The sequence below is a fragment of the Gallinula chloropus genome, assembly GCF_964237585.1.
Source record: "Gallinula chloropus genome assembly, chromosome: 9".
Taxonomy (NCBI): domain Eukaryota; kingdom Metazoa; phylum Chordata; class Aves; order Gruiformes; family Rallidae; genus Gallinula; species Gallinula chloropus.
In genome coordinates this window covers 15,275,456-15,296,323 of record NC_140094.1, presented here as the reverse complement: position 1 = coordinate 15,296,323, position 20,868 = coordinate 15,275,456, and positions in this window count along the sequence as shown.

Genomic DNA, 20,868 nt, shown 5'->3' with positions numbered 1-20,868 from the left:
TCTTGAAGATATTGAGGAAATAAGATAACACATCTGGTCTACAGCAAAGCCAACCAGTATAATTAAATTAACTATAATATAGATTTTTGCCTACTTTAACTGGGGGTTAAATCAAGACAACTGAGGGGTTCTTTTTTACACAGAGGTAGGACAACTTAGCTCTAAACCCAGAATTTCCTCTAAATAACTCAATGTGATTTGCACCTGCATTTCCTTATTTCAATTTTACTTTGTCTACATGAGGCAATACTGAATGCAGCATCCTGGGAAGATGTTAAGCAATGACAGCCAATGTGCTATTTTTATTTTCAGTGTAGCTTTGTTACATTCACACATTATATCTTTGGATGAGTCCAATCTAATTTTAAATCTATTGGACTGCTATAGGATCTGAAAGAGCTGATCCTGTAGGATTTGAAAGTGAGTCTTTGAACTGAGATCTCAAGAGATAAATGGCAAATACATTAACTTTGCCACCTCATTTTCTTCAGCTTACAACTTAATTGTATTTTTCGTAGACCTCAGCAATCATGTTTTAATTAGGTCCCTTTGTCTGATTTGATAACTTGTTTTGCATCTTTTTTACCTTAGCCCACCGCTCCGCAGAGCTAAGCAGATAATATTATGATCTGGTACTTACTTCTAGCATTCACTTTAGTTGAATAAGATACTACAGGAACTTTGACTTCTCTAAGGTAAAGAACAGATTTACCAAAATTACATCTACATATTGGCAGCCAATACTAAAATAACCCCCTATCTATGCTATGTATGTCAGACAAATGTGAAAAGGGATTTTAGCTCAAGATAACTGGCTAGACAACCCAGTCTCACAGATAGTTGCTGTTTCTCCTAAGTGATCCCACATAGGAGGCCAGCAGGTGCCACATTTCAAATCATATGAAATTACAAGTTAGCAAGCAGTCTCTCCCCATGGGCTCAACTACTACTTCTTAAAGGCTCAAAATAGGACGCAGACTTGAGAGGAATTTTATACTCTCTGAAAGGGAATTTCTTTTGTTCAGTTCTGATGACATCTGTGATCTTTTCTCCCCTCAAAATGTCCCCAGAAATCTTTGTAACTGAGGACACATCTATTAAATCTGCAGCCCCCTTTTCTGTAATGCTATAGTCAATATATCCTTCAACTCTGTAAAGAATGAACAATTTCAGGAAACATTCATTCTGTTTACTGAGAATATACTAAAACTGAACAGCCTGAAATCTTCAATCTCTTCTCTTACATACTTATACCAAAGGAAAGATTTAAATAACATTCTAGTCACTACAATAGTCTGCTGACTGTTAATTTAAAATACTTTCATAATCTCAAAACTAGGCGCTTTTTTCCCTAATGTTGATAATCTCCCAAATTTACTTCCCTTGTGATTTGAATTTTATTTCAAGTAAGAATTTTCCAATTTTTTGCATCAGGTTCTATTTCTTTGTTCCAATTTTTTGCATCAGGTTCTATTTCTTTACACTACTTGTTCTCCAATTCTCTTTTGTACCCGATAAGCCACATTCTAGAACAGTCCTACAAGCCTACAGCAATATTTTAGATTTCACATAATAGAACTCAATTTTTGTTTCAGGCAAAGTGTAATTTTGTCTCAATCAGCAGTCAGTAGCCACATTGCCAATTAGACTGAAGTACACTTTACAATAAAATGTGCAAAATTATTGGGGAAAAATATACAACCGAGAGAGTCTCAACTGTGGGTAAAATAAATATAATTGATGCATCCTTCAGTCGGCAGCATTGATTATTATTTATTATTACAAACTCTTCAAAACAGGATGATTTGATGTCAACATGTTATTTTAGGAAGTGCACAATTGAAGAAAGCATTATTTGCATGGATTGATTCATAAAATATGTTTACTGAGAAGAGATGTGCACTTTTACTTGAAATGATTCTGAATAATAAAGAGAAGTCAAGACAATCTTCAAGCGTTATAGTTGAAAAGAATATCTAAGTTTTTTTAATAAGCTTCAATTAAGAGAATAGTTTTTGTACAAAGCCATTATCTGTGCCTTTTTTTTCTTTTTTGTGCAGTCTGTCTTGCTAAACTTAAGAAAATAGTCACAGCAAATCCAGGGTCACTTTTATCCTATGTCACCCATTGAATCTGGAAACTCCTCTTGAATAGCAAGGATCAGTCCTACCTCCTTGCATTGATCTCCTTTCCAAACAGAATACCACCATGCTTTGATGTGACATATGGAACGAGAAAAAAGTAATAATGAAAATCAATGAGTCTAAATACTCTCTACTTTTAACTCACCTGTCATTCACTATGGTTATGTCAGTGTCCAAGAAAGTGAGGGATTTAAATGCACCTGCACTTTTTCCATTTTATGTTATTTGTAGCCCTGTGTTAACACTAAAAAAGCCAGCTGAACTCATTTGAGAATTAGCAACATTTACATATGTGTATGTATGTACATGCATACACAGGTTTATTCTTAAACATTCACATTTCTCATATGATATTATAAAAAACAAGATCAAGACATCACCCTTACTATTGTTAATGTTTAAAAAAGGCCTTTTATCCGAATGTTTTAAAATTAAGTTATAAGATAATTAGTATTATACCTACAAACCTGTCACTGTGCAGAAGGTTCACAAGAAATTAAAGAAAGGGACCCAGAAAAAAAAAAAAGGATTTAGTTCAATACCACAATGGACAGCTACCACAAAACATATAGACCCAAATCAATACAAAGCAGGTGAAGTGGGCGCTGGAAGACCAGCCAAGCCCATCAGGTAAAGCACTGGATCAGTGTGATTCACACTAACTTTTGGGAACCTCTGTCTGACCTGCTGCTTTAAAACTTTGCTCTTCTTTCCAGCGATCATCCTTCAAGAGTATCTTGGTGCTTTTGTTACATACCAGTTTTAAATAAATCACTGTGCAACAAACAATTTCTCCTACCAAAAATCACTGCATACAAAACTCAGCCCAAATTAGTTAAGAACTGCTCAGATGCGGTGGTGGGCAGGATGAGACAGACAGACTGCTAAATTCAGCTGTTAGTCCTTTGGTATAAATACCAGGAATACTTTCCTAACTCATCAGTAAAGAACAGAAAATTATTATTTTCAAGTTTCTTCTTGTAAGAGCCCAACTTTCCTGTGGTTTCGTTATCTTTTTAAATTTTGAGTGGCTGGGTTTTGTGCCTAGGAAATACTGGGTTTCATCTCCAGAGCCTGGGGGGTTTGGGGTGGCTTATTTTAAAGCGTTAGCATTGCTACAGTTCAGCCTGCTTCATACCACTGAGTGAACGTTTTGCTATCAGTAAAGCATCAGAAAATGACACTGTCTCATTGAAGAGTTTTAGCACAACATCAGGACACATTTTCTCTGACAGTATGTAGGGGGTCCTCTTTGCTGACACTGGGGTTGCAGTGAGCAATAGCAGAGCCAGGATCTCTGTTACTATGCAGATCCACCAGCAATTTACCCTTTGACAGACAGGCAAAACCACAGAGGAAGGTGCCTGTAGCTTGCAGACTACAGCCAAGCTGGTCCGTGGCCCGTGCAAAGGAAGGTTTATCCCTCCCCCTGCTCCCTGCAGAGTTCCCCCACGTCAAGTCTCTACATTCGGGCTAGGCGTGGAGGAAAGGATTTGCCCCTGAATGCCTTCACAACTTCATTTAGAGCATTACGAATCACTACTGTTCACCAGAGACAGGCTGCAACAATTTACATTCTGTGCAAGCCCACCAGCATCTACTACCCTCCACGGGGGCTCCAGGAGCAACTCCGAAGACAAACCCAGACCTGAGGAGTGTGCTTGGTACCCCCCTTCATTTAACAACTGTTTATGGGAAAACAAAATCAGCAGAGATACAAGTGCTGCACTTTTCACCCACTCAGACCTTGAGCAGCAGATCAAAAGCCCAGGATTCTGGGTCTCATCAGGTACCACAGAGCTCACATTCCCAAAATTTGGCATGCAATAGGTATAACTCACGCTTGCTTATACCAGCTAACGATAGGAGACACAAGCACATAGAATTGCCTGGTTTCTGAGATCCAGTTCTGAGCTCACAGGCACAGGGCAGCTGATGTACGTTTGCCAGCAGCAGCTTAAGCATGGTAGGTATTTAAAACAAAACACCTTTTCCAGTGTTTAACACTTACTGTAAAAAGAAAACTGTATTTCTGACCACTCCTTTTATTTTCCCAATAAAACTTTCTTAATGCTAAAATGCAAGACTGGAACACATTAACTTCAAAGACACATAATGACAACTGTTCCTTGATCTTGAATTCCATGAAATTTCAGGTCATTGTGGGGAAGCCAACATCCAGTTTAGTTAAATGCTTAATGACATAAAAACAGTGATTGATTGCCATAAAAATGGCTCCTAGGGATTACAAAAATGAGAAGACTCACAGAAGTTATTCAATGTTCCCAACTAAAAAAGAAGAAATATTTGGCTACAAAGCTTAGTTCTTGTCAGACAGATAGGGGGAGGTGAAATGTACATATTTTCAGACAGAAAAATAAGTTAATCTTAAGACTTATTTTAAATTTATTTTATTTCATCCAGTGATTTTAAAAAATTATATTTCAGGTGGATATTAAATAGAAATATCCATATCCAGAAAAGAATAGAAACACTTTTTAAGCAATGCAAAGAGCAGAAAACTGGGTATCATACTATAGCATACTGAAATATTTACCTTCTGCCCTCAATTAAAAACAAATCAAAAGTACTCCCAGACCTTAGAAACACTTAACATTTTAAGTAACGAGAGCCCGTCGGCATTTCTGTAGGTACGTGCCATTTGGCTAGCAGGGAGGATGTTAAAGGAAGGAGGGGAATCCAGTGTGCCGAGACAGCAAACCAGTTAAAAATCGCCATAAATAGGGGTCTTTGTCTTTAATTTGGGGAGAGCGGGTGTGCGTCTGAACCGGACTTGCCTGGCTCCTGCAGATTCCCAGGCACAAGACAGATGGCAGTGCAACCAAGCTAGAGCCTGGGCCTGCAGTCTCTCCCTCTGGGTCTAACTCCTATTATCCACTTGTAAATTAACCTGTCAATTTATCAATCAACACCATCTTGATTCTCCCCTGTTCCACTGCCCAGCATCGCAGTGAATTTGCCTCGTAAATAACTGGGAGCCCCATGTTTGTTAGTATTGTGAATGAGTTTATTATCACTTTGATGACTGCTATGAATCACAAATGCTGCCGAGAGCCTGATAAGAGGGGGGAAAAAAAAAGGTACATGCACACATTAACACAGTTGAAACTATTTGGGAGATAACAGATCGAGTTACAGCGATAGCAAATCATTTCAACCGGGGGAAAAATGGCTAAAAAAATTGTAGGTTTTGTGTCGGAGAAAACTCTTAAAGCACAAAATATGAAATAAAGGGGAACAGTATTGTGTCTAAGGCTCAGAGGTATCTTCACTGCTGCATTGCTAGGATACTTCAACTTGGTACTACAATTTCTCAGGCACCATTAGATTTTTACGCTGTATTTGGAAAATTCAGGAGGGAAGAAATATCCTTTGAGATGCAACAAGTATTTTATTTAACCCTGCATGGATCCTTAATTAATTGGTGCTATGAAAAAGCCGGAGGAATGCAAATAAAAATAAAAGATACTTTAAAAAAGAAAGTTAAAGGGAAGAGGAGTTTGAATCCAAACTTCTTTATGCCATGAGGAAAATGCAAAATTAGTAGCATTCAAGTGTGTTTATTGCACAATTTTCTTTCTTCTGATTAAAGTTTCAATGTTTACTCAAGCCGCTTGACTTTATTTAGACTCAAAAAAATGTAACAAATTAGTGTTGCTTACCTCTTTGAACTGAGCATCTAAATTATATTTAATGTTCTATGAAAATACTAATATGGAAAGTATAACAGTTTTTCACAAGTCCTTTGAAAAATCAGGGTTCAGTGGCATATTTGCTCTTTGGAGCCAAATGAAACATAACTAAAATCTAAACAAGTTATAAGCTGCAAGTTAAAAAAGGCAGATGTTTGGCTATTTTTAAATACAACCAATCTCTTGCCAGGTGTAAAAAACAGTCTACATTCATCTGAAATACATCTGAAATCTTAAAATACATAGGAGTTTATTTAGAAAGTATAAACAACGTTATGAAAAAGAGGTCAAATATTTTATACATTTTATCAGTGGAATTTTTGAGATATTAGAATGGAAGTAAATCATAAAATTGAGTTAAAATCTGAACAGAGGTTTATACATAGAATTATAAGACCAATGACTTTTTAAATCAGCCAATGCACATTCCTATTCTTTTCCTAAGTATCATTTTTGTTTTATTTACTCCTTAAAATATTTTTTCCACATCCTTATTCTTACAATGCTTCTAAAAAGTTAGCAGAAAGCCTCACTAAAACTTTTAATGCTTTTAATTACTCCGGGTTTTTTTAATTCTACCAGGCAGATTTACTGTAGGAAATATTATCTAAATTCTAAATTACTTTAGGAAAATGCAGGCTGATGCACAGATGTCAGTTATTTTTGTAGATCTGTTTTGCTACTATCTTTCATATTCCATCTAGGATATGGACCACATTATGATCTCAGATCCTACGTGCTAAAACTCCTTATGAAATCTTAGTTATATGTATATTTTAAAACTGAGTAGCCTAGTTCAAACGAAGCTGTGCATGTAAAACTACAACCCGTGAATCGTAATGCCTGTGGTAGAATAAGACTTAAAAGACAAAGCAAAATAAAATTTATACAAATATTTTCTAGGGCTTTATATAGCCTTACTAAAAATCTAAAAAAACAGTTTATGGAACAAATAGCAAGCAACACACATGCCCACGGAGAAACAGTTGTCTTACAGCAAAATCTCTGGCACAATTAAAGTAGAGGAATGGGGTGTATACTCAACATTGTTATGCCCAGTATATCATTGGTGGAAAAGTAATGGAAAATGAAATTATTTGTTAGAATGCAATTTAGGGAATCTGATAGGTTGTCCATTTTATTCAATTTATAATTAAGATAGTGTTTAAATTTGAAATGAATTCTATATATGCATGTTCAATAGGCTATAGCACAACAATAAGAATGGAATCACATCTCATTTTATCATAAATTGTGTAATAAGCGATAAGGTAAAAACTAGGGCTAAAATCCTTCCAGCAAAAATGAAAGAGAGCGACCTCAATTGCCCTAATTCATTCTGCTTTTTTTTTTTTTTAAACTCTTCATTTTCCCTCTGTTCACATTATTAGCTTACACATGAGTGCATTATTAGAAAATAACAAAGCCAAACAGGGAAACTTGGAAGAAGCTGGAGATAGCATCCCCTCTACAGCTGAAAGGTATTCTCATTTCATTTGTTAGGAGTTGCAAAAATAGTTTTATTGCCAGGGAAGGACAATGACCTCTGTCTTTCAACAAGCTTGGTGGTTGGTCTTTTGATGGAAAAAACTAGGGGATACAACATCTGGTAATTTGTGTTACTGAGCTTAGCTGAGGTCTTAACGATGTAAGCAGATTATTCCTGAAGAAGAACAAAAAAAATTCCGGAAGACTCAATGAACTATTTAAAGTTATTAGCTGGTGCATTCTGGCACTTCAACACTCTTTTCGGATTCCTTTTCCTTTTAGATGTTTGCCTTCTGATCAGATTGTTCTAAAAAGAGCTCTACCACCTTCCAACCTCACCATGCTTTTCTGGTGGTCCACGCATGTTCTGTCATGCATGCCAAGTCCCCCTTTTTTCCTCTCTACTGCAAAGACGACTATTATTTTTCTGATTAAATATTCCCCTGCAGAACTTTAAGAGCTTGTACCACCCCTCCGGAGCTGCTGCATAGGTCAGGAAGGCTGAACAACACAGATAGCAGCAGTTGAGCTCAGATTAAGAAAAAAAAGCAAATGAAAAACTGATGGGTGGAGTATGAAGAAAAAGATAAATTATGTGTACTCGTCACCAGGAATTTCATGCTGAAAACAAATATTCCAAGGAAAACATCCTCCATTCTGTCTTTGAAACCCTTCCCCCTGCTTTAAATAGCTTTGCACAGTTTTAGCTTTTATTCCTCTACTCCCTATAGCTCTTCCAAACATTTTATTTGCCAGTGGTGTAGTGATTTAAAACATCTGTTGAGTTTCACTGTTCCCTCTATAGGCAATGGACCCGTATTTCTTAACATACACACAAGAGACAACAGCCTGAGTTTAAATTACCTGGAATATGCTGCCTGGAAAACCAAAGTCATATTGTTGAATGGAACAAATGACCAAGCTTGTAAGAGAACCAATATCTTTTAGATGCAAAATGGAGCAAAATCGCAGACTTAGTTGAAGCTGAAGTCTAATGCCAATATATTTCTTTGTGAAGTTTTTTTTTCCATGTTCATTTTTATGAATTTTAAGCATGCAAGCACTTACTTTTAAGAATGAAACTACAGAATTATAGCAAATGAACAAATATTTAAAGCAAAATTTTGGGGGTTACGTTACAAAAATATTCCATACTGTAGATTTTAAGTGGGAAAAGCAATGCAATCCCATAAAAACCTCTTGCATCCTTTGGCCTTTTTTGAATAATTAATCACTGCCTCTTTCAAACTTCTATTTTCACAGACTTATAGGAACTCTTCAATGAACAGTTATAGAAATGTACAGTCTTAGACTACTGTGACCTAGAGCACACGCAGTTGTTACTAGCAGCTACCATAAGTTAACAGATAGCTAAACACTTAATTTCCATTCATCTAGAGTTGATCATACTATGCAAGACCATGATATTCTGGTACACTGAGCTTTTACCATAGTAACAAGTACTTTCCAAGGTTTTGCCATTACTTTCTTTAGAGCATTGAGTTTTCATTGGCACTACTCATTTTCATAGACCTTCAATGTACATTCTGTATTTGTTCACTTCTACATTAAACTCAGTACTCATTTCCCAATAGAACAGAGATTGCTGTGTTTATTTTAGAGCATTACTGAATCTCTAGAGGAGTTGTTTTGTTAAATTATAGTTTTAAAAGTCCTGTCCTCAGAATTAAGAGCCACCCGATGCCAAGGATTATGCTGGGGCAGATGGGACAGGGAAATTTACCCACACAAAAACTAGAAGATTATTTTTTGTAAAATATTCTATATGTGGAAATTGACATTTAAAAGCTTCAGATTTTGACTTGGAACATGTTATGTCTCTGTTATGACCTGATATCGACTACACTAAATCAACTTATACAGCTTCAATATTCTAAACCTTTCTTTTTCCTCTATAGTTTTATGTTACAAGTTGTAACTAATACCAACTTCTTCAACCAAGCAGGCTTTTGCCATTTTCATTGGAAAATACTGAAAAAAAAAAAAAAAATCCATTTAACTCCTGGTTGAAGAAGTAGGCTTTATTTCTTTATTTTTTTGTATACATAAATAGAGTCCATATAAAATACATATGTTTACCTGAAATGCTGGAAAAACAATTATTCTGAAACATGCATTTTTAATAGGAAAAGTGATTTTTTTTAAATCGACACTAACTTCATTCTTTACCCTAAATTAGTTTTCTGTGGTCCAGATCCCAACAACAGTACAGCATGTGCTGCTTCCCCATAACATCATGATACACTGATCTAAAACATGTGATTTTTCTAACCTTGGCCCAGATCAGAAGCCTTATCAATGATAGAAAGCTTCATGTTCTTGCCAGAGTATCAGATGTATTATTTATGAATTAGTATTTTCTGTTTACATTATTGGTATCAAGGTCTTTGAATCTAAAACAATTTGGAGCATCTTCAGGTGTCCCATATAATTGGGAGCACTGAGGTGCTGAAGGACACAGTTAGAAGACTTGTGTCTTTCAAAGTTTTTCTCTGCACCCAGCTTTGTGGCTTTCACCTTTTGGGAACTTCCATCTCTGCCACTTGAGTAAGATCAGTGAGTGCCACCCTTCATTGCATGTAGAAATAACAAAAGGGAGCTGCTGGGATATCAGAGGTGTGTGTTTACTAGCAAGATTTGGTTCCTGTTTTCTTTCTTAACAGAGAAAGAAGGCAAAATAAAAGTACACAATGCACTGTACACATTGTATGCAGTGTGTGCTTCACTTCAAGAGCTAACTCAAGTAGAAGAGAATTTAAGAGTTGCAAAGACAGATATAGCATGCTCTGTCATCACCAGTTGCCTCTTAGTGAAGTGAATCCTGTTTCTCTAACACCTACTTCTTTGCAAGAGTGCTTTATTCCCCATTGTTTACTTTCTAGAAGCAGAGGATCCAAAAGTGTTGAATATTTTAATGCCTAACAAAAAAAATCACAGCTCATGAAGTTTCAAAGCAGGGAGGTGCCACAGTGTACACTGAAGTTTTTCCTCTTCCCACACAGAGCCAAACTCTGAAAGGTTTATCATCACACAGCATCATATTGAACAAAATCAGCACACTGCTATGCCACCATTGTCAACCTAAAGAAACATCCTTGGACAAAATACTACAAGACTAAGAACCACTCTGGAAGATCTGAGGAAACATGACAGATGTGTGTTTGGAATCAGGGCTATGGAAGAAAAACTCTTAGCCTTAGTGGAACAATGCAGAGTGGTCTTAAAAGAGAAGAAGCCTTCAGGTAGCTGCTTATTCCTTCATCTTAGGAATGCTTGTTATGTTAAATCAAAAATAACTGGATACACTGGTTTGGCATCAGAGACTACAACACATCCATCTGCCTCTGTGCAGATATTGAACTACCTAGGGGATTCCCTTTGGTTAGATTGTGTAATGCTCTTGTAGGGCAATTTTCTTTCATAACATGCAACAAAAATGACAAGTCTTGTGGATGTGATCAGACTTGAAGTAGGAAAGCCAAATTTTGCATTGATTACACTCTGGGTAATGCCCTGAAAGAGGAAAGAGAATTTCAAAAGGTTGTAGAGTATACAGATAGACCATTTTCTTCATTGTAAATAAAACTGGTAGAGGCACAGAATAGAAAGTTAGACTTTGTGGTTCTAAAACTCTCATGCAGAATGAGATTTTTAGGGCTAAGTTCTCAAGGAAGTGGCCAAACAACAATGGCTTCAAGATGCACATATGGTCATTACAGCTGGAAAAGTGGGTCCTTGTACTCACTCCACACTTGCAAATGCAGTATGCTTACACATGACCATACTCCTTTTCCTAGGCAAGCCTAAGCTCTTCAGAATTCACATTTACATGTGAAGGTGACAGTTTTCGTAGCTGACACAGAAGCATCAAGACAAGGCAAAGGATCACCTTCAAAGTGAACCATTTGACCGAGGTCTGATACATGCGCATGTTGCACACTTGCACAAAAAGCAGAAGGAAACTTGGAGACAAGGTGTGCTCTTTCTTACATTGCTGAACCTCTACTAGAGCGGGACAGAAAATAACAGTCTGTTGCATAACACTAAAACACCAGTAAAGGCCTGTAAGAGAGGCTGAGTATGGATCTGGGAAGTAACAGATGTCAGGGCGTTGCATACACAGAAGCATCTTCCTACTCATGTACTTCCATTTATTTCAGAAGGACCACAATCAGAGCAAAGTAGTACTCAACACAAAGTCACAAAATGTAACAACAACAAAATTCAGACATTTGGTACTAAAAAAATACAGGTTTACATTGTGGGGTTTTCAACAACAGAGAAAACAGACAGAGGTACATCAGAAAGGAGAAAAGGGCTTTTAACATGCTGCTTAAAAATACATTTCAAAGAAAACCTCTCTAACCTGCACAAACACTCTGCCAAAATTGATCCTGCTCAGGAACACAGGCCAAGTAAGGGATCGCTGTATATTTTGCTTTATGAAGCTAAAGCAATTACCACAACTACCCTTAAGGCATCTAATTGGTACAGTAGTGATGGCTTTTGAGATGGATGAGTAGAGAGCAACTTACTTATGGTGACATTCAAAACACAAGGCTGTGAAATATTTTGGAAACAGACCAACACTATGAAAGATCCCAAATTTACTGCTGCGATATCATCATCAGGTCTTCATCATGAAACATCTATCTAAAATAGGATAGAATTTCCACCTACCCCTCCGCCCTGATCTGTTAAAAACCATGAGATGAAGTGAGTTATGTCCCATTAATCTTTCTCATAGAAATCAGACAGATGGGCTGGATGAAGCGGAGGTGAATGAAGAGAAGCACCTGCTATTTTCAGGGAGTTGAGGGAAATTGGTAAGGGAAAAAAAAAATCACAAGTGGGCGGAGAGGGAACAGTATTGCTCTATTACTGGATACCTTCTGAAAATGACTGATAGGCCTTATGCATCTATGATAATATGTGCTCACATCTCCTGGTGGGGAAAAAAACAAACATCTCAAAAAACAAGGATGGCATTACAGGTCATGAGTCAAAGAGGCTGATGAGCTGTCAGAAAAAATTACATAGCAGTGTGAAATATATAGGAAAATGTCTAATTGTTGTAAAGAGTACGATGAAAAGGAGTGATGAATGTGTGTTCTTGCAGGAAAGGAAGATAATGCTGTCTGAGAAGTCATCTCTACTCAGGAAAAATATTCACATTATTTGTCCTCTGATTTGCACCTTGAGAACGGAAGGGACTTTGGTAAGAAGGGTCTTAGAGAAGTTTCTCATTCTGTTTTTTTTTATGAAACTTAATATTTTCCTTGCAAATACTAGAGGAAACTAAACATAGTTTACTAAAAATCAACATTCTATATGTATTTTTTCTATCATGCCATTGAACAAGGGACTTTGAACAACAGAACTTCCTGGAATCCTACATGGCGCCAGATGAAAGGAGCTACCAAGTTGTCCTGGCTAATTTTCCTCCTAGCAGCTGATATAAGACTTTGATTTTGATTTAGGATGAGAATAATGCAGGTAACACACTGATGATTTCCGTTATTGCCAAGCAGTCAAGGACTTGTCAGCTTCTCATGCTGACCTGCCAAAGAGAAGGCTATGGGCACCCAAGAAGCTGAGAGCACAGCTAGGAGAGCTGACCTCAGCTGGATATTCCATACCATACAATGTCATGCTCAGTATATAACTGAGGGGTTAGCTGAGAGGTGAGGCAACTCAGGGACTTGCTGAGCCCTGGCTTTGGCTAGTGAGCAATTGTGCTGTTCATCACTTACTTTGTGCATTCTATCATCATCATCACCTTTTTCTGTTTTATTAAACCATCTCTATCTCAACCCAAGAGTGTTACCTTTCTTTTTTTTTTTCATTTTCACATTGAGGTCTCTCCCCTGTCCCACTGGGACAGTGTCTGTGAGTAAGTGGATGCACAACTGTGGGGCTGTTTTAGCTGCCTGCTGAGCTAAACCGTGACACAAGTTCTATAAAGAAATCAACCTAGCACATACCTAGCTTCCTGGAAAAGTAAAAGAAATGACTAAACGGCCACTTAGTTTCAATAGGCATTTCTGGTGGTTCTTTAACACAAGTTTAGCTGCTGCTGACAGAAAAGAACACACGTACATATAAACGTAGCATGGATTTCAGCAGATGTAGTTCAGCAACCAGTATAAATAGCTCCACCTCCATTCAGAATACCTGATGGCCTTGTTTTAGTGAAAGGTTCTTCTTATTGAAGTTTACTTAGATATTTAATTCATCTAATGTCTTCGTAAGACACTACTCAGATGAGTAAGGAGAATGATGGGGGCTGTTTTTTTTATTTCTAATGAATAAAATTCAGCCTATTTTTAAACATCTAATCATATAGCTAATAAAACTACCTGAAACACCTGAAAGAACACCACACTTGAAAATAATCTCTGTAAACTCATTCAAAAAGGAAGAGTGACTAGATTTTTTTATTGGGGGTGTCGGGGTGGGGTGGTATAATTTGAATTCTAAAAGGGCCCCAGATATATTTCATGGATTCACAGTTTTGAGATCATTCTGTCTATGTATTTCAGTAGAGTAATCCTAAACCGAGTACATATCTATATACATGTTTTAATGATTCTCTAAAATCTCTAAGAATTTACTTGTCTTTAAGTGTGCTGTATTTAGTCAAGTTTACATTACAACTGTTTATGTAATGTTTTTCTTTAAAACACACTAAAAGGTGTTAATTAGAACTGGGTGATTAGTTCATAATGAACAGTTTACGCAATTAATGCTACCCCTTTTTTGACCCATGAATTGTCTATATGCAAAGAGCAATTTACTTGAACTTGTTATTCAAAAAATATTAAAATTATTTCTTCAGATCTGCAACTCCTTAGTAATCACTTCGCCGTATTTAATAGTCCAAGTGTGAGTTGTATTGGTTATTCATGATTTGACAGTGTCATATGACATTATTCCTATTCCATCATGGGTCAGAGAGATACCTTTAGCATCAAGTTTCATACTACACATGCAATTTTTTGAATAAACCAGCTTTGATATTTTTGGAAATATTCTCAAGCACTAACATGAATTTCTTTCACAAGTAAACTATTCACTGGAATATCTCCGTGGTAGGAATATACAAGTGAGCAGTGACTGTTCAAGATCAAGGACTGCTGAAAATCAGAGGAACACTTTCTGCAGAGTTCCACAAAGGCCAAATGGGATCACAAAACCCAAGAAATTATAAATACTGAAATAAAACCAGGGAACATTTGCAACATCTGCCTTGCTGTATAAAGTTGTATCCATCCGCTTTTGGCTCAGCTCAAACACTAACCAACCCATCCCCGTTGCTTAGTCACAGGGAAAGCACATATAGTTTCAAAATTATTCTTCACAAATGAGATTCAGGCTAAGTTTGTTTCTTTTTTCCCTCTCTGTTTAATTATCTATTTAATTTCTCTTCAAGGTGATCTCCCTCCTTGCTTTAAGTGAGTACCTGCACGCTTTTTTCCCCCCTCAATACCTAAGGAACATTGCTTCAACCTTGAAAATCACCACTTTTTTTTTGTTACTTCACCTAATAATAATAATTAAAAAAAAAATACCCAAGCAGAACAATAGTGGCAACGCTACAATCTGAGGTCCACAAGTACAGATGGAAGTCTGTGTGAAGACATCTTCCCCAGCCACGTTCCAAATTTGCTTACACGTCTGTCTACACACCCACATGTGAAAGAACACACGGAAAACAGCATCTTTCATGTAACAAAATAATCACAACACAAGAGAGAGGTTTTGGCATACCTTTGACTGTGGCCAGTAACTGTCTGTTAACAGCAAGCAAACCAATGAACTGAGGGATTTTTAAGACTGCATTGGCCCTGCGAGGAGGACTCTTTCATTTCCCATACTTTGTCGCTCGCCATAGAGCTGGCTGACATAATGGACTTTTACAACGAGCTCAGAAGCAATTGGCAATTAAGTGGTTTGAAGGGGTGCTTCTGGGCTGCCGTGAAAGGCTTCAGGTGTGAAACGCTTGTTTTCAAGAGCACTAAGCAAAATGTATAGTTGCTTTCAGGGGCCCCCTTGTCCTTCTGAAGGAAGGGGGAGAGATGGGGGAAGCAAGGACACTCAAGAGCAATTTGCTATTCAGTGCCTGAATGCTGTGTGCTTTTTCTCTCCCCCCTCCCCATCCTTGTGTGGCTGGTAAGGAGGGCAGATTGCGATGGCACAAACAGCTTTCGGCACAATGGCAGATCAAGAGAGAGGCAGGGAAAATGAGGCAGAGAGAGAATGGGAGCCTGAATGAAGTAAGGATGGTTTGATTGTTAATTGTGGGTAAATGTGTTGCAAGAGTGAAAAGGGTTCATGGACTACTTTAAAACTATACCCAAGCAATAAGTACAGAGTGTGGGGAAATAAGGAGATGTTCCTGACCCTTTTAAGAGCTATAGTAGTGCATCTGGCCCACTTGAAAAGTAAATTGAGAACTGTTAAAAAGATAGGCAAATACATTTGTGTGCATTATATACTTCCATTTCTAAAGGAACCCTGACCAGCAAATGCACTGGGATGGCATGCACACAATATTCTTTTCTCCAAGGATTACTTCACCCATAGGACAAAAACAAAACAAGCTAGAACGTGAACAAGCCCTAATAGACAAATATTTAAAATACAGATTTTTTTTTTTAAAGGTGAATAAAAATATGTTTCTATTCTAGGACAAAATATATTTGTTCTAAGGCTAGCACAAGGGTAAAGAAAACTTCAAACAGAACTAAGGGAACAATATCCTTCATGAAGACTGTTTCATGTCACTTTTCCTTGTATGACCTTTACTTCTAACATATTGATTTTTTCCTAACCCAGCCTTGCTTTGCAGAAAAAAGGGGTATTGAGTCTTTGAGCTGCTTACATATCACTATTGTACATGCATTCTTAAAGGTGAAGGATCCCCTTTCAGAAGATGACTATCTGACTGACAATATGATTAGAATTGTCTGAGGACTTTTCATTTTAAATGTAGTGAGCCACATATATCAGTTTGGAGCAAGGGGAGGGGATGTGAAATAGCTCAGATGGTGCTAAACTGATGAAATATTTGTGCAAGAGATGTGCTCAGTTTTGCCCTTTTGTGTTTTGGCAAGGAAGGTGAGATTGTGGGGGAAGCCAGAAACGGCTCTTGGACCCCAGCTTTTTGTCTCTCAATCTGCAAACCTCTCTAGGTATCTGCTAAGGAGCCTCTGGCAACACCCCAAACAGACACACATTCTCAACACGAGACACCTCTATCAGGTTAACTTGAGGAGTTCATTTACATCCTAACAAAACTTTTTTGTGTTAAGAAATCATAAAACTAAAACTACCATTTACTTAAAGTAGAGAAAAGTGACTCTGGATTAAAAATATTCTACCAAAATAGTGCTTATTCTACAAGTGAGGGTACATTTATATTCTCCATTAAACCAGGATCCATCTCACTTCTTTCTGTGAATTGGAAGCAACACTAATTCATGCACTGAGTGAGCCCTTGTGAAGCTGGCACAAAGAGAAGGAGGATCACGCCTCTTGTCAGTCTTTGCTTTACTCGTCATGAGAGAAATATCATATTTGCTTGCAAGAAAACACAGCAACTTCTAGGAGCAAAAAAAAAAAATAAATAAAAATCAAGAAACCTTCATTCATGCATTGTATGTCTGCCTTGCAAAATGCACATGCTGAAAACCCTCTAAAGTTTAGGAATGGAATCATCGCTCAGAGGTATCAATGGAAATCTTTCCACTGGTTTCAGAAGCGAAGTCTCTGTACATTTTTTCACTCACAATAATAACCAAGTAATAGTGCTCCAAAAGTGTGCACACAAGGGGCTGTGCTTCGCAACCTACACATGCAAGTGCAAGCCAAGTCACAGCACCTTTGGAACCAGGGCTTTTCAGATGCAAATAACCTCACACTGGACTGGTTTTACCAGCTGTGGGGTTCAATGCACTCAACCCCCCACCCAGAAGTGAGAATGGCACAGAAAGCTGTAAACCAACTGGTGCTCAGCTGCAAGTGTGTTGTGCTTGGGCAGACTGTTGCATAAACAAAAGAATTTATTCACAGCATGATGGACATGAATTTATGCATGTAACCTCTGCCTCATGGAGATGAATCTAGATCCTTTGGCTGTTGTTTCCTGCATCACTATTCAAACTTTAGAAACCTGAAATGTGTACAGGTAATACGGAGAGTGAGATGGAAAAATAAAAATACAGACATAATGAAGAGGGGAAAAAATAAATCAGAGAAATCAAAATATTTCATTTCTGTTAAAGTCTTCTGTGTTTCAGTTAATGCATTATTTTGGAAAAATAAAGGGGAATTAAAGAAAACTTCAGTTTCCAAGCAAGTGTAATGAAAAGCAAGAAAATGAGAGGAAAACACCACTTTAGCACTTCCCACCATGGATGCAGCTGAACTGACATTTTTTTAATCAAAATTTTTAATTACCTGTAAAAATATGACATTTCATTTTGGCACTACAGAGAGCTTTCTCTCTGAAGACAGAAGTTCATTTAGGGGGAAATAAACCTCACAATGCAAATTCTTTTTAAAGTGCTTATAGAAGAAAATGCAAAATTGATACCTGTGCAGCACCCACTGCCCACACTCAAATACCCAACTGATTCAGTGTTAATTACGACGAAGGGAAAGGAATTTGAAGTCCTCTGCTACTGAGCTGTGGCACAAGAAGGCCCTGCTTGCTCTCCACATATCCAGGGGAAAGTAACAGGGCACGTGATGAATCTCACGGTTATTGCTTTGTACAACACTAAGCACATTCTACATCACACAGAAAAGCGTGTGCTGCCTGCAGCTATTTTAATGTAAGGGCCAGATATATTGAAGCTGCACTGAGTTTCCCCTATCAGATTACACTCAAACTCCAGCAGAGTTGTCAGACTTTCTACCGCTCTTATTCCTCTGATTCTTTCCCACCACAATATGGGCACGCTGTAGTGTCTCTCATCTAAAAATGAAAACATACACACTCTAGCCCACTCCTGTCTCTCCAATCACTGCTTCCTCTCATTTTTATTGTACAAGCTGTTTATAGCTGCTGTCAGTTCTCCTTCCATTTTGTCCTAAACTGTTCCTAATCTAATTTCTGCCCGTTACACTCAATTGACACAGTTCTCACCAGAGTCTCTGGTGACCTCTTCTTAGTCAAAGATCCAACCATACCCTTCTCATTATGCCAGCGTCCTTTTGACACAGTTTTCCATGATGTTCTTCATTAAAGTTTGCTATTCTTTGACTGTCGTGACACCGACCTTTCATGCTCTCCTCTCACCTTCCAGCAGATCCTGACACTGCTCAAGTTTCTGTGAAGGTTTTGCCTTCTCAGCTGGACCCATTTTTCTCTTCCTACCCTCATCTCAGCCAGCTCAGCTGAGAAATTTAATAATCATCTTTACACTGATGACTCCTAGTTCTCCATTTACTCTAGATGTATCCAAGTGAAATCCCTTCTCAGCACCTCCACACAGAAATTTAGAAGCCAGCTCAAGGTTAGTGTAATGAGTAACAAGTGTTTGGCTCCCACAACACTACCTGTTTTTCAGCCCCCGTGATCACCACCACTACCCCGCCTATTCCTCAAACCTATAACCTTTGAAGACAACCTTGCCCTAAGCACTTATCAAAAATACAGCCTTGTCTATTCTGGCTAAAAGTGTTGTCATCTTGCATCATAATTAACAAAACATCTTTCTCCTCAGCTTTGACGAATGCAACCTTGCCCTGCTCATATCCTTTCAGAATATTTCCATAAAGATTACTTTTCCTAGCCCATTGCTTTGACCACATCACCTCCGTCTTTACATCCTTCTGCTGTTCTCCCCCGCCAAACCACATCAAACATAAGCTACTTGTCTTCACTTTCAAGGCCCTTCAGAGATTATACCTGTGCTACCAATCATCTCTTTTTCTTTGTCAGGATGCTGAACCTCATCTCCAAGGAGCCAATAATGCCAGCTGCCATCACACACTTGTTATATTTTTCAAACAAGCACCTTTCCACTGTCACACATTCTGCCCTTCACTCTTGGGAGAAAACATCTATAGAGACACCTCATTATATGTCTTCAAATCCTTCTTAAATTTTTCCCTTTTTTTCCTGAGGTCTGTAAAAGCCCTGAGAACTGTCCGGCTGCTGCTAGGATAAGACCACTGCCAAACATGCTAACTGGTATTAAGCTATTCATTCTAAATCCTTTTTGTATGCAGGTATCACCTCCCCTACAAACACGTAAGTTGTAAGCTCTTTGGGGTGCGGATTGTCTTTTTGATTCGTGTTTGCACAGGGTGTAGCACAACAGAGTCTTGACCCTTACCATGTTCTATGGAAGTAAAAGTGGCAAATGAAATGTTAGAGAAAGGGTTAATCAGTTTACATCAATTAGTTGGTAACCAGATACCTTTCTGGGACAAATTACAAGCTAATTAGACTGTCTTAATGATGTCATGTTTCCATCTTGCACTGTACTTGTGAAGACCATTGCAGTGCCCTGCTGAGAAAAGCATGTGGGTGGAGTTTCTGTAAAATTGATTTATCCCCCCAATTTTGAAGTGTTCGTTATGCTTTTCCTTTTTAATTATACACCTTCCCAAAAACAATCAAACAATCTTCAAATGGTTTTTATTAAAAAATAAAAATCATATTCTTACAAATTAGGTTTTTGTTAGTTCCATTCTGGATTTGTCATTTCAGTTTATGAACTCTTTCAGATTGTGACTATGCCACTATGGTCTGTTCCTTCTGGGGGTTTGGAATTTTCTTTGGTGTATTTTTTAATTCAAGTTAACAATAAATCTTCACATTTGCTCCCACTAACTTCTACAGTTATTAATAAAAAAACTCAACAGAAGCAAATACAATTATGTGCCTGAGGCCAAATAAGTTACTTCAGGACAGTAAAATTTTTAATGCATATTGTTTCCTTCCCACTGTTGCTATCTAATTTAATAATTACAAGCAATCTCTAATAATAATAAAGCCAATAATTATCAGTGAATTTAATAACTATCAACTGAAGTTAGTACTGAAAAATATTCTCTATACTGAAGCTTCTTTGCAAGCCAAGTGTTATTTCAAAATATGCTGGTATTTAGGAAGAAAATTACATCCACAAGCTTTCATTTCTCTTTGGAAGGTATGTGGCTGTGGTTTCTGTAGTGCAACACAGAATTTGGAGGTGCAAAGGCACTCATACAGATAAGAGAATATGTATTTCTGTCTGTATTTTACTACATAATACATCAGCGATCTTTTAAAACAACATTTCAAAACAACAAATAGCTGTCTCTGTAGATCACAAACCAACTATGACTACCAGAATCTCAAGGAATGAGTCCCTCTTGCCTAAGACAACAGCCTTGTTGACCAGTGAACTCCTAAACGTTTTGTCCTACATCAAGAGACGTTCAACACAGACATAGTAAACATGCATCCCCCTCAGGACTGGGTTTTTTTGTGACCACAAGGCTTA